Source organism: Octodon degus, unplaced genomic scaffold (assembly GCF_000260255.1).
Source record: "Octodon degus isolate 3935 unplaced genomic scaffold, OctDeg1.0 scaffold00232, whole genome shotgun sequence".
In the NCBI taxonomy this organism is placed as follows: domain Eukaryota; kingdom Metazoa; phylum Chordata; class Mammalia; order Rodentia; family Octodontidae; genus Octodon; species Octodon degus.
In genome coordinates, this window is record NW_004524808.1 from 1,241,988 (window position 1) to 1,255,507 (window position 13,520).

The 13,520-nt window shown below is 42.8% G+C and overlaps 1 protein-coding gene across 1 annotated transcript in view; it reads right to left on the reverse strand.

Annotated features, from left to right (window-relative positions):
* The window catches only part of Usp9x (ubiquitin specific peptidase 9, X-linked), a 152,926-nt gene extending 140,579 nt beyond the window's left edge, over positions 1-12,347 (reverse strand). Inside the window, exon 1 of the mRNA XM_004645592.2 lies at positions 11,583-12,347. The gene's annotated coding sequence lies outside the window, so the exon portion shown is untranslated. The remainder of the gene's footprint in view (positions 1-11,582) is intronic.
* Positions 12,348-13,520: the final 1,173 nt, after the last annotated feature.

The following is a 13,520-nucleotide window of genomic DNA, read 5'->3' on the forward strand; positions in this document are numbered from 1 at the left end:
GACTTGAGTACCGTACCCTTCCACTGACTACCCCATTCTCACTTAAAATGTAAACTGTTTAAGAGAAACCCTCCAAAATAGGAAATAAAGTTGTTGCCAACTACTTAGACTAGATTATCAAATTCTTTTTAAAATAGGAAAGTAACATCCCACAAACCAAGGAGAGCTTACAAGTAATGCTCTCTGGATGCCAGATTCTGCCCCCCACCCCATAGAGGGCTGAGTATAAGAACTGGATGTGTTGTGATAATAAACCATTTAAAGTAAAGCAACCATACTGGAACAGTACAGTCAATATATATAACTAAGATTCTTTTTTCCTCAATCACCTTTCACCTTTCTCAACAGAGAGCAATACTCCGAGAAGGAAGTGAGGTTGGAAAAGGAACTAAAAAAGATAAGAGGGTCTTTGCTCAAGACTCCAAATCAGTAACACAGAAGCCATAGTCAGATTAGCAGCACAACCCACACACAATGGAGCCTCATAGATTTCATTCTTTTATCCTTTTTTCTTGGAACCAGGGATTGAAGTCAGGCCCTTGTGCTTGCCAGGGAAGCACTTATTCCACTGAGCCATCTCCCCGGCCCCAATCCCATTTTTTTTTCACTTAGCAGAATTAATACTGTCTTTGCCCTGATGGGGTGGTATAGATCTATCATATCAGCACTCAAAGAGTCAGAGCAGGAGGACTGCAAGTTTAAGCCTCACCTTGGGCAACTTAGCAACTAGGACTGTATCAAAATAGAAAAGGTTGGGCATGTAGCACAATACAAAGACCCTGCGTTCAATCCCCAGTAAAAACACACACACCAATTCTGCCAATTCTCCAACACATCCAACCATAACTTCAGAATTAGCTTAAAATCCTCAAAACCAGTCACCTTTCAGTTAAATGCCATCTCATTACCTTGAAAACAAAATCTACCCTAAGCAAGGCACCAACTCCTCTTGTGATTTTAGTTCCAAACTACTTTGCTGATCTCATTTCCCATGAACCCTACCTTTACATACTAGTTTTCCCTCTAAAAGCATCCTTTCACATTTTCACTGATCCAATTTCAAACAACATGTCTCAATTTTGTTCCAAGGACATTTCTGGCAATGCCTGAAGACATTTTTTAAGTTTTCACAAAATGGGGGATTACTGGCTTCTTGTGTATAGAGGTTAGAGATGATTACACAGCATTACACAGCAAAGTATTATCTGACCAAATACTACTTGGTCAATGATGTAAAAATTTAAAAAAAATCTTGCCTTATCTCAAGTTTCTCCCTTTTTGTGGGAAGTTCATGCTTTAATTCATAGGGCCATGGAAATGGTGCATCTCTGAAGGCTGGCAAACCTCACCCAAATCACATTTCGCTCTTCCACCATTACCTTTTGCACACTTTGTTTTGGTTTTTGATGCTGGGGATTGAACGCAAAGCCTCATGCTTGCTAAGAACATGCTCTACCACTAAGATATATCAGCAGCCCCTCCCAAACACAGCTCTTATCACACTATACATATATACTATTTGGCCCACTAACCCTTAGAAGCTCGAGTATGAATATTAACTATCTTTATATTTTCTCTACCCAACATGGTATTATGTGAATGAATTTAATTCAACAGCTTACAGTAAGGATCCAGACAAATGCTGCATCTAGGCAGTATCACCTTCACATATAATGCATTCCTAGAAATGCAACAGAAGCCAATCTTTCAAAGCCAAAAATAGTCATGTTTTTAGGGGTTTTCCTACTCTCAGATTGCAACAAAATACTACATATATCCCTGATTATCCTTACCTGTCAAAGGTAAGCTTTGCTATACACTTCCCATACTTAAATTTTTCTCTCTTTCCATTATTTATTCTTTATCTGGTGCTGGGGATCAAACCCAGGGCCTTGTGCATGTAAGGCAAGAGCTCTACCACTGAAATACATCCCTAGCCCTGCCATATTGGATTATTTCATTCTAATTACTTCATTTACCAGATTTGTACCCCTAATCCAGTGGCACACCATTTAATTTTCAACGGTAACATAACAGCCAGCTGGCTGCAGCACATATGCCACAGATTTGCCACCACTACCCTCATCAGTTCCTCTGTCTCAAGGATTATTAAGCTTAAAGCTGTGGTGGCACAAACCAGTAATCCCAATACTCAGGAGGCTGAGGTTGAGCCAGGAGGATTGCAGTGAGTTCAAGGCCAGCCTGAATGACAGTTGAGACGTTTAAAAAAAAAAAACCCAAACCACAAACACAACAGCCAGCACACCTATAACCCCAGCACTCAGGAGGCTGAGGCAGGAGAATCACTGTGAGTTTGAGGCCAGCATGGGCTACACAAGCAAGTTCAAAGCCAGCCTGTACTACATAGTGAGATCATCTCAAAAAATCCAAGAAACAAAACAAAAACCCCAATACCAACAAAAAATTCAGACCTCCAGCTGATTTACAGTTTTTGCTTTCCCATTCATTTTTATAAAAAGGCACAGCTGAACTTGCAAATAAACACAAGATGCAGCAGCAGAACTCAAACTGTTCTCAGGCAGGCAATATCCTTTTGCAAAACAGCAAAAACAAAAACCAAAGTCTTTCTCAGCTAACAGACAGAAGTCTGAACTTAAGGGAGGAAAGTCTAGGGGTATCAACATATAACAATGGAAACTGAGGGCCAGGGAGATAGCTCATCAGATTAAGTACCTGCCTAGCAAGCAGAGAGAGCAAGCACCAGGGTTCAATACCCGGCACCATATGTTGTGCCGGCCCCACCCCTGGATATACTGAGCTAGCCACCGAGACCAGGCATGGTGGCGCACACATCTAATTGCCACACTGAGGAGGCTTAAAGCAGGAGGATCACTACAAGTCCAAGCTGCGTAGTGAGAGACCCTGTACCAAATACATTTTTTAAAAAAAGGAAACTGTACAAAGTTTAATATATCACTGAGAACTAGCTAACATTTTAGTTGTTAGGGAAAACGATGTAGGACAAGAAGCAGAGCTCATCACAAAGCATCATCAAAAAGTAAAGAGACTCTTACTTTTTACATTCAACCATAATATGCACTGGCAGGGTCTGGGGAGAAAAAGCTCAGTGGACTAAGTGCCTGCTTAGGCAAGTGCAGGGACTGGGGTTCGATCCTTGGCACCACATGCTACACCAGCCCCACCCCCAGGCACGCTGAGCTGGCCACCTAGACCAGGCATGGTGGCACATACCTGTAATCCCAGCACTGGGAAGGCTGAAAACAGGAGGATCACGAGGAGTCGAGCTGCACAGTGATACATTATACCAAATACATAAAAAAATAAACATAGCATGCACTGTCATCTTATTCCCCAGTCCGTAATTCAATAAAAAGCAATCAAAGACCAGACCCAAAACTAAATGATGAAAATAAGTTCTGAAAAAAACAATTTTTTTAGCTAGACATGGTGGCACACACTTGCAATCCTACCACTTGGGGGGCTGAGGCAAGAGGAACACTGTGAGTTTGAGGGTTCATAATGAGTTCAAGGCCAGGTTAAACTACATAGCAAAACCCTGTCTGGAGGAAACAAACAGAATTTCGTTTGTTTTTTTGGGTTTTTTTGTGTGTGTGTGTGTGTGGCTTTGAGACAGGGTGAACTCATGGTAATCCTTCTGCCCCAGCCTCCCAAGTGTTGTAACTCAAGTATGTGCCTCCACACATAGCACTGAAAATGAAATACTTTTCAAAATTATTCAAAAAAGCCTGAGGTCCTGTAGAGTACATGGTGAACCAATCTGTAAACTTCAACAGCCACTGAAGATGAAAAGCAACGGGTGCTATAAAATGAAACTGGTCATACAACAATTAGATTAGGTTAAAGCCATGTTGTTATGGTGAGCTGTGGGGGACTCAGGTCAATAATTTCTGACATTGCCAGTTAAACAGAAGACCCAATGCTATTATGGGCTACTGGACTCTTTTAGAATATTTTGCTGAGTTTACACACCTATAATATTCAACAACGGAACTTAAAAAAATTGGGATATAACTATGAATGTCCATTTTGTATCTGTGTATTCAAAGTGGTTGGGATAGATATATAGTTGCATTCTCTTAATGAATAGAATGATTTGTTCTAATGGTGTTTGTAAGTAGGATCACAAGTCTGCATCTTGTACAGCAATTAACCACTAAGAAGAATATATGTAGTGTATTATTTGTTGAAACTGTACTTCTGATTTGATTTGAAACTGTCTCATTGCTATATGTTTATCAATAAAACTTTGAAAAGAAAAAAAAGAAATTTTTTTAAAAAGGCAAAAAAATAAAAAAATATAAAATTAGCTTTCATGGAGCAGGAAAAAAAAAACAATTAGATTAGGTTCATGATACAATGGGCTTTAGCAAGTTATGGGAATCCCCTAAATAGGATATTGGAGAAACAAAACTGCTAAAGTAGAAAAACATAAAGAGGCTATCCTAGAGAATTAGGAGTTAAAGCAAAGGAAACTTTGAGATTGAAAAAAAATGGGAAATCAAATTGGAAAGTTGTTATCAAAACCAACTTCATGATGGGAGTTTTGAATAATATTTATCTGTGCTCAGTGACATATGCCTATAAGCCCAAGCTTTCAGGGCCTGCCTGGGCAACACAGCACGATCCCATCTCTAAAAGAAAAGCTATCAGAATGAACAAATGCATAGTCAAGTCCTGAGACAGAGACAGAGGCCATCTAAATGTGACTCATTAAGTTCATTATGTAACTGATGAGAACCTTAAAAAAAAATCAGAAATCCAAAGAAAAACATTAACCCAAAAAATGGTCACTACAACATGCTAGCCAAAAATGACATTATTCATAAGGCATCAAGGTAAAAGTAAATGATTAATTCATCTGATGGAATGTTAAAAGAGCTATGAAAATTCCTATGGAAAGTTTAAAAATGGAAAGAAGTATACCCACAGTATTTGCCACCTTAAAGATAACAGATGAGATGGAAATAGACCTATCAAAAATAATATGGTTGCTTCTATATAGTGAAATTATCACCATATATATTTGGCCTAATCCCCTTACTTTATTCTCTGATCTTTTTCTTAAGATTAATTTTATAATTAGGAAAACTTAAAGTATAGAACATCTTTAGAAAGTTTCCCATCATATATTAAATTATAGCTTCAGTATTTGAAAGCAAGCTTTGGTGTTCTGAAAATTATATAGAACATTACCCCCAAGACACCAAATTAATGAAATATTACTGTACTTAACCCAGCCCTCTTCCAATTTAGCTTACACTACTGGCCTGCTTTCAAAATAGTGTTGTCTCACAGACTAACCTCTAAAGTGTTTGTGGAAACTGATTTTTAAACTCACTCTAACCAATACAAAGGACTGGGACAACTCTGTTCCTTCTTTTACCTGTATAATACCCAGTACAGGATGAGGAATTTAATACATCATTGTTGAATTTAAAATAAAGTAAAAAAACTGATTTTAAAATAGAACTAGGGGAAATGATTTAACTGGGGGAAAGGGTATGCTGGAATTAATCTTATATCAGTAATTCTCTAGCACTTAAAAACTTGTTAAACATACATTTTTGCAGCACTCCACTCCAGACTCACTGAATCAAACTTTAGATTCTAGCATAGCAATGTATTTTAACCAGCTCTTCCAGGCTGAGAACCACTGCTGTAAAGTAGGTGCTGGCAAATGATCACAAACCAAATGCAGCCTCTTGTTTTTGTCCAGTCCACAAGCTCACAATGAGTTTCACACAGGGATATTTACAATTTGATGACAGGGAAGGTTAACTTGAAACCCGTTAACCAAATACTTTATTAATTTTCCTCCATACACACCAAATCCTCCTATTTTTATTGGAACCTGAATTAGATATGATTATACCTCAAATATCATTGTATTTTTAATTCAGCAATGTAAAATTTACTGAAAGTCCTTGATTCTGTCCCTTAGCCCACGAAGTTAAAAATATTTATTTGGCCTTTTACAGAAAAGGTTTGAAAATCTCTGCTCAGAACTCAAGGTATTTTCAGGAAAAAGAAGATCTTTTTACACTATCTTCATCTCTGGGTTTGCTGTTACTATTAAGTAGATTTAAGAAGTTCCAAGTAATAAATTCACAGAAAAGACCAGGAAAGATGTAACCAACAATCAAAATGCCCAAGTCCAAACCCACCAGTAGCAAGAAGGAAACAAGCATAATGGACAGGAATGAGAGGTTCCCCCTACTTCTTTTTCTCTTTTAAATCTTTTCTTCCTAATTCAGACAGTAGACAATAGAATTTAGTATCTACCAGCTCAAAAGCATCCTAAGAAGCTGAACACAGTGGTACATACTTATAATCCCAGCTCCTCTAGAGACAGCAGGATTGTGAGTTCAAGGCTGGCCTGGGCAATAGACCCTGTGTCTAAAAATTAAAACAAGACATTTCAGTGAAAATATTTCCATTTATAATGATGGATGGCCAAAGGTCCAACATGTTGAAAACTCATGTGCTTTATTGGTTACAGAAAGAATAAACTATAAGACACCATAACGTGATGCATCAATTCTAAGTTGGAGGTGATGAAAGTTACTGTCCCAGATTTTGCCATTCAGGCAACAGTTATTGTACACATCATCATTCTAGGTGTTCTATAATACACAAAAAGGACAGAATCCCTGACTTTATTACCCATTATCAGGGGTTTAATTTAACATTAATTATATGTTTACAAAATGTGATTTGGGGGCTGGGGAGATGGCTCAGGGGAATAAGCGCTTCCCTGGCAAGCACAAGGGCCTGAGTTCAATCCCCAGTTCAGCCAAAAAAAGGAAAAAAAAAGAAAATGTAATTTGTTAGGAAATAACATTACGAGGGTAGTCCATGCACACTATTTCAGTCATGTTACTCTATTTCTTTGAGCCATTTTCATCTGAAACACGAAGGATTTGATTAGAACTAAGAGCCGTTCCATAAATGATTATTAAGTCAAGCATCTCCAAGAAATAACAAGAGAGAGAGAAAAAAAAATACCAGAACCGACTATATTCATTCAACAAATTCAGCAGTTACCCAATGTCTATGTGCCTGGCACTTTCTTTGTGCCAAAGATGTATCAATCAGTGACGTAGGATCTTGAGTATGAGTAGACATAAGCCATCAACATAAAAGAATCTGGAGGCCAATTTTTTTTTGATGGGGTCTATGTTGTTCAGGCTGACTTGAACATCTGAGCTCAAATCATTCTCTTGCTTCAGCTTCTTAAGTAGCTAGGACTATAGGATTTGGAGGACAAAATTAATCAAAGCATCTGAACAAAAACAAAAACAAAAAAATAGTGTAGTCCTAATAGAAGCAGTAAGAACAGAAAAAAGGCAAGATAGAGTTAATACCAAAATATGTGATTTCTAATAAAAAGTTAAAAGCATCTTTGTATAGCAATTCCTAAAACCTATTTGCCAAGAAATTAATTTAAAAATAAATTTAACACTTTAATATGAGCTCATTGGGAAAAACAAGTTTATAATAAAATTCTATTTTACTTAAAAGAACTGAATAGTAATATACTATTCCACTGGCTTATACCATAACAAGGTCTATTTCTTAAAAACTAGTTCATTGAAATCTTATAGTCTCCTATAAAATACATACAAAAAGTTGAGAAAATGACAGGACAGTCAGGAAATCAGCTAATCCAACCCTCCTTACCTCATACAACTTAAGCTTCTAGACAGTGCCAAGCACGTTAGAAGATGCCCAATAAATATTTGCTGACTTAATAAAAAAGGAAACCAATGCCTTAACAGATATTTAAAAATGTTAATTATAGAGCTGGAACCATAACTCCAAGAAAGTACTCAGAAGCAAAAATACATACTGCTGCCTAGTGACAAAACACAAATGCAAAAAAGCTTCAGATCTCCACTCCCCTAAAGTGAATTGCAAAAAGCCCCTGCCTATACAGACTCCTGAACTTTTTAAAAATATCCAGTTCTCCCTACAAATACACTCTCAATTACAATTTAGATTAGAAAGAGTAAGACCTAGTTAAATGCATATTTTGAAATGATTCTGATACGTAATTGAGGCAGAAAGTCACTGTTAAGTGACTGAAAATAAAGTGAAAACCTAGCCAAGTGTGGTAGTATTTACCTATAGTTGCACATTGTGTGTGTGTATGTGTGAGAGAGACAGACAGACAAGACAGACACAGAGACAGATTTGCTTGAGCTCAGAAGTTACAGGTCAGCCTGCCTGGGAAATAGATTGCTCTTCCTTTTTTCAAGGGAAAAAAACTGGAAACCATTTGCTGCTGAATATACATGCAGGGTACATGTATGTTCAATTCTATAAGACTTAGCATGGGTGTATTTAAAAATACATTTCAGGTAAAGTATCTCACAGGCTTTTCAACGTTTTCTTCCTTAAAAGTTATACTGATTATCACTTTATGAACAATAACTGAATGATAAATAAATACACCTAAATACACTATTCAAGGGTCGGCGTGACAGCTCAGTGGACTAAAGCAACTGCTTGCACAGAGTGCAGTGGCCAGGATTCAGTCCCAGTGTGCCATGCCGGCCCCGTCCCCAGGGACACACTGAGATGGTGATAGAGACTAGGAGCGGTGGCGCACCTGTAATCCCAGTACTCAGGAGGCTGAAAACAGGAGAATCACTACAAGTCCAATCTACACAGTGAGACCCTATAGACTGTACTAAATACAATAAATAAAATTGTTCAGAAATTTTCAATTACACTTTTTTCCTTATTTCAAACTTTTAGGGTAATTTAAATTCTATTTTGTATATTGATTTTACAGAAAAGATGATTAAGAAGTCTTGTATCACATTAATAATGCTCATAGGGCTGGAGTACCATTTCATTAGTAGAGATATACTCTCAGCATGCATGAGCTCCTGGGTTCCATCCTCAACAATGCAATAAAGAAAAAGGAAAGGTAGATCCTACTCTACTAGGCTTAGCAGTGCTAACATAATTCTCAATAAATACACTGAAAAGTACAAACAGCTGAGAAAAAATTCCACTTTCTCATTTATCCACTTGAAAGTTTAACAACATGCCAGAGCCTGCCCTACTGGTGCCTGCCCTACTGGTGCCTGCCCGTTATCCCAACACTCAGAAGCTGAGGCAGGAGGATTGCAAGTTCAAGGTCAGTCTAAGCTACACAGGAAGATCCTGTCTCAAAACAAGAAACACTCCAGCATTTTCCACTCTGACAGAATCTTATTTCTCAATTTTTGAAAAGAAAAAATATTTCAAGATTTGGAAAATATAACAGCCAAGAGCAAAAAAATGATACAGGGCATCAAAAACATTACATTATTTTGGAATAAAAATTGACTAACTCAGTAACAACAAATTCCTTCCCTTAGTTTACTGCCCAAAAGACAAAAGGACTCTTTTAAAGATATATCTGTGTTCAATTAACTCATTAACCTGCTTCAAACACTGAATCCAATATTAAAATTACAAAACTAAAGTATAAAAAAACATTAAAAATTAACCTCGTGAAATTTTAAAAGCTGCTAAAAGAATACTTGTATGTGTCCAAATAATCAAGAACTGTATGACTAGCAAATACATGACAAGTATTCATTTTCAAAACTAATACCATGTCAAAGAAAAATAATCTCTGAAGAAATAATCCACGAAATCCCTCATCTTCTTGACATCAGAAAATGTATTTCAAGATCCTGGAAGACAAAAGATCCACAGTAAACCCTACCATGCTTCAGCATTCCACTAATACTACCCTAAGAGAACTACAGAATACCAAAAAGATATCAATAATTTGGTAAAAGGTGACATATACCTTTCAAAATAGTTTTCTGACAGAATTTACATTCTCTTATGCACTGTTATTGCTATTACCTAGTCCTTCCAGAAATTTTCTCTCAGAAACTACCAAGGTCAGCAAACAAAAGGAACACCAAGAGAACATTAAGATAACAAGAATTACAGCAGTTAAATGTCCAAGCAAAGTGAGAAAACCCGTGGAAAAGAAATTTGCATAGGCCAAAACTGTAATTTCAAATCAGAGAAAGCAAAACATACTAACAGCAAATACATTTTGAATTCACCATGGGAACATCAATTCTATACTTCAACCTCTCATTGTACCAGAACAATGGAACGATAAAGTTTAAAGGGTTAAAGTTACAAGTATGACAAAGCACAGGAGTTTAAAAATTAAATAACAAACAGGAACATCTTTGTATATTTAACGCCCAAATCTTCCAAGAATTTGAAAGGCATTTGTTGAAACCAAAATGGCAGCCCGGTGAATCGGTATATTAGTGAAATCTACAGGAGAGTTTGTGGTCTCTTATTTTTAAGTTCAAGTCTACTAGTTATGAAAGACACACCAGTCATGGTTAACTACTTATCATAAATAGGCTTCAAGAGAGGATTAAGTACCTGCTGAAAAGTTTCCTCCTTAATCAGTGCACCCAAAATTATTCTTCCTCAAAGTGAAATTACACAAGTGCTAATTTAAGGGCTTCATGGGATTCTAGATCCAAGAACTCTACAAACCTCGCCTCCCAAAATAAACTTCTGTACCTGTATGAATATTTAACCTAAACCTACAACCCGCTTAAATCCAATCTGAGCAATTGTGTACACCTGAGCAACAAGAAATTCAATTAACGCTGTGTCTCTGGAACTCCCCCCACCCCGCCAACAGCTTAATTTAAGCAGCTTCTATTGAAAATCTTAAAAACTCCCAAGTTCCGGTCGCTGGAGAAATTCATACAAACGAAAAAGAGCTCTACACCTGCTCCATAACTCTAACTTCTCTCACAATGAATGAAAAATAAGTCACTTATCAAACCCGCAGCCTCACATCCGAAGACTCTTAAAGTTTAGTCACTAACAAACTCGCACATGCTGATGTTTTTTGCAAAAAAGTTAAAAATAGAAAGGTGGCAGGTCCAAGCTCACTTGGAGGCGATTCCTGCAGCCAGCCAGCCACCTTTCGCGGCGGCTCTGGCCCTCCGCAAACGAAGGAGGGCGAAAGAAGTGGAGGAGGCCAATAACTTGCCTCAGACTCCCCGAGCACAGGGCTGAGGAGACACGACGGGTTATCGCGGGCGCTGGGGGGAGCGGACAAGTCAGGCGGATAGCCGGGCGGAGGCGAGGCCTAGCTCTCCAGCTCTAAATCACTCCACCTCAGTAATGGCGTTTAGTGTCAAGTGGAACGAGACCCGGGAGGCGAGCGGCGCCGAGCCCGCGGAGCGCCCGGCCGCAGGGCCCCGGGCGGGGGCGGCGCTGACCCGGCCCCCGGCGGACGGGGTGTGCTCCGCTCGCGGCGCCCGGAGCCGCCATCCTCCCACTCGGCCCCAGACAGGACGGGAAGGGGGGGGAGGGACGGAGCCGTCAGCCATTTTCCCTGCCCGTCCAAAACACACAGCCACGCTCCCGGGACGCCGGCCCGGCTCGCGGCGCAGCCCTCGACCGCCCCGCCCGGCCGCCCGCGCAGAAGGAGGGGGAGCCTGGCCCCGGGCGGGCCCGGAGGGAGGGACTTTGCACGCCCCCCGTGCCACATCCAGCTGTTGGCCCGGGAGCGGCTGACTACTCACCGCACGACACGGGCGTCTACTCAGAAGCAGGACACACCGGTGCGGGAGCACCAGCGACGGCCAAGCTCGGTCCCGGGCCAAGGCCTAACCTGGGCACATCCCAGGGTTGAGGGGAACGGGTGACAAAGTGTGTCGAGGGGCTGCAACGGCCGGGCTCAGGGCTGTGGGCGTGAGAGCTAGGGGCTGCACCCGGGCGCCGGAACTCGCTCCTCCCCGCGCCCGCTCTGCAGCAGCAGCAGTGGCCGCAGCCGCCTCCACCTCCTCGGCTGGCGGCCGCCCTCTTCCCCTTCTCGCCTCGGGCTGGGGCTCTCGCTGAGCTCAGACGGGCTCCGCGCGGTGCGTTTGCCCTGCGTCACCTCCTCCTGCTCCTCCTCCTGCAGCGGCAGCTTCACCTTTCCTCAGTCGCCGCCTCAGTCCCCGCTCCGGGCCTGGTCACTTTGCTGCGGCTCGCTCCCCGACTCCGGCGTCGCCCCGAACACCGGACGCTGAGGCGGCCGCCTCCCGCGCGAGAGAGGCGGCAGCGGCGGGCTCCCGCGAAGCCTGAGAGTGGGGCAAGGCGGGAGGGGCTCGGCGGCAGAGGCCCGAGTGGGCCGGGTACGGAGAGGTTGCGGCTCCGACGGCGGCGGAGACTAGCTTCCGCAGCCGCGGGTGCCCGTCCTCGTCAATATGGCGGATCCGAAAAAAAAAAAAAAAAAAAAAAAAACCGCTCGGCCGGTGGCGGTAGCGGCGGCGGTGGCTGGAGCGGTAGGAGCGACGGCGAGAGCGCAGCGGCGGCGCAGACTCCTACTAGCCCCAGCACCGCCCAAAACCCCGAGGTTCTCCGCCGTCAGGTCCCGCCCCTCACAGGCACCGCCTCCCAACCCTCCCCTTGCCCCTGCCCAGCCCCCTCTAACTCGGCGCCCCCCTCCGCCCGGTTCTCCGCCACCCCGCGCAGTGGAGCCAGCGGGACTGAGCGTACCTCTCAGGAGGTCGGGCCATTCTCGAGACGCCGGGAACACTGAGGCGGCTGGGGGGGAGGGGAAGACAATGCGGTAGAGAGTTCGCGCGGTACCTTTCCTTCCGGTCAGCCCCTCTAGGGTCAAGCTACGGCCAACCCCCGAGTTCCGTACCCCTCAGCTCGGGAACGGGGCGTGGACAGAGTTGGCGCGAGGACAGGCAGGAGTGGGGGAGGGGAGACCCGAGAGGATCTGGCAAAACACTAGAGAAAGGGCTGGGCGGTGGGGATTTGCAGTGGGCCACGACCAGGAAAGGGTTAACCGCGCGAGCCGCAGCCGCGACGCTGAATCTTACTTGGGCCGCTTGTTTTTGTTCCATTGTGAAGCGTGGCCCCGCCGACAAGTGCCCGGATGATGACGTCACTGGCCTCCCCCTTTTCCGGGATTGTGGGGGGAGGGGTGGCGGAAAGATGAGCGCCTGAGACCTAGCACTAGGCGGTCGCTGCCTCAGTGCCTGGGGGTCCCGGCGGCACAGCTGACCTGTGTCACGTGATATTCAAGCGGGCCGGGTCACGGGGCGGGGGCAGTGCCATGTCCCGAGGGTTTGGCCACCTGCTCTGCGCCGATACGGGAAGGTGTGGCTATAGCTCCTGAAGGGGGAGAAGGGGGGCCATGGGAGTCAGGGCCTCCTTCATTTCCTGTGAGGGAGGCGCTGTGAGAAACTCATTCACAGGATCCTGCTGCCTCATCATCTTAAAGCATTTAGGCTTCCTGAAAGCCCAATTGACTGTGACAGACCGTTCTTTGGCCACAGGAGCCCTTAAAACAAACTAGCAAAGATAAAAAGTGTACAGTGGCAACGACGGCAGAGCCACTGCATGTACCAAGAGTAGCCTCTGTTACCAAATCATCAGCACACACAATATGAGAACCCGGAAGGGGCTCAGAACCCATCCGCTATATCATGGACTATTTTCTACACGTTCATAATGCAAAATGCATA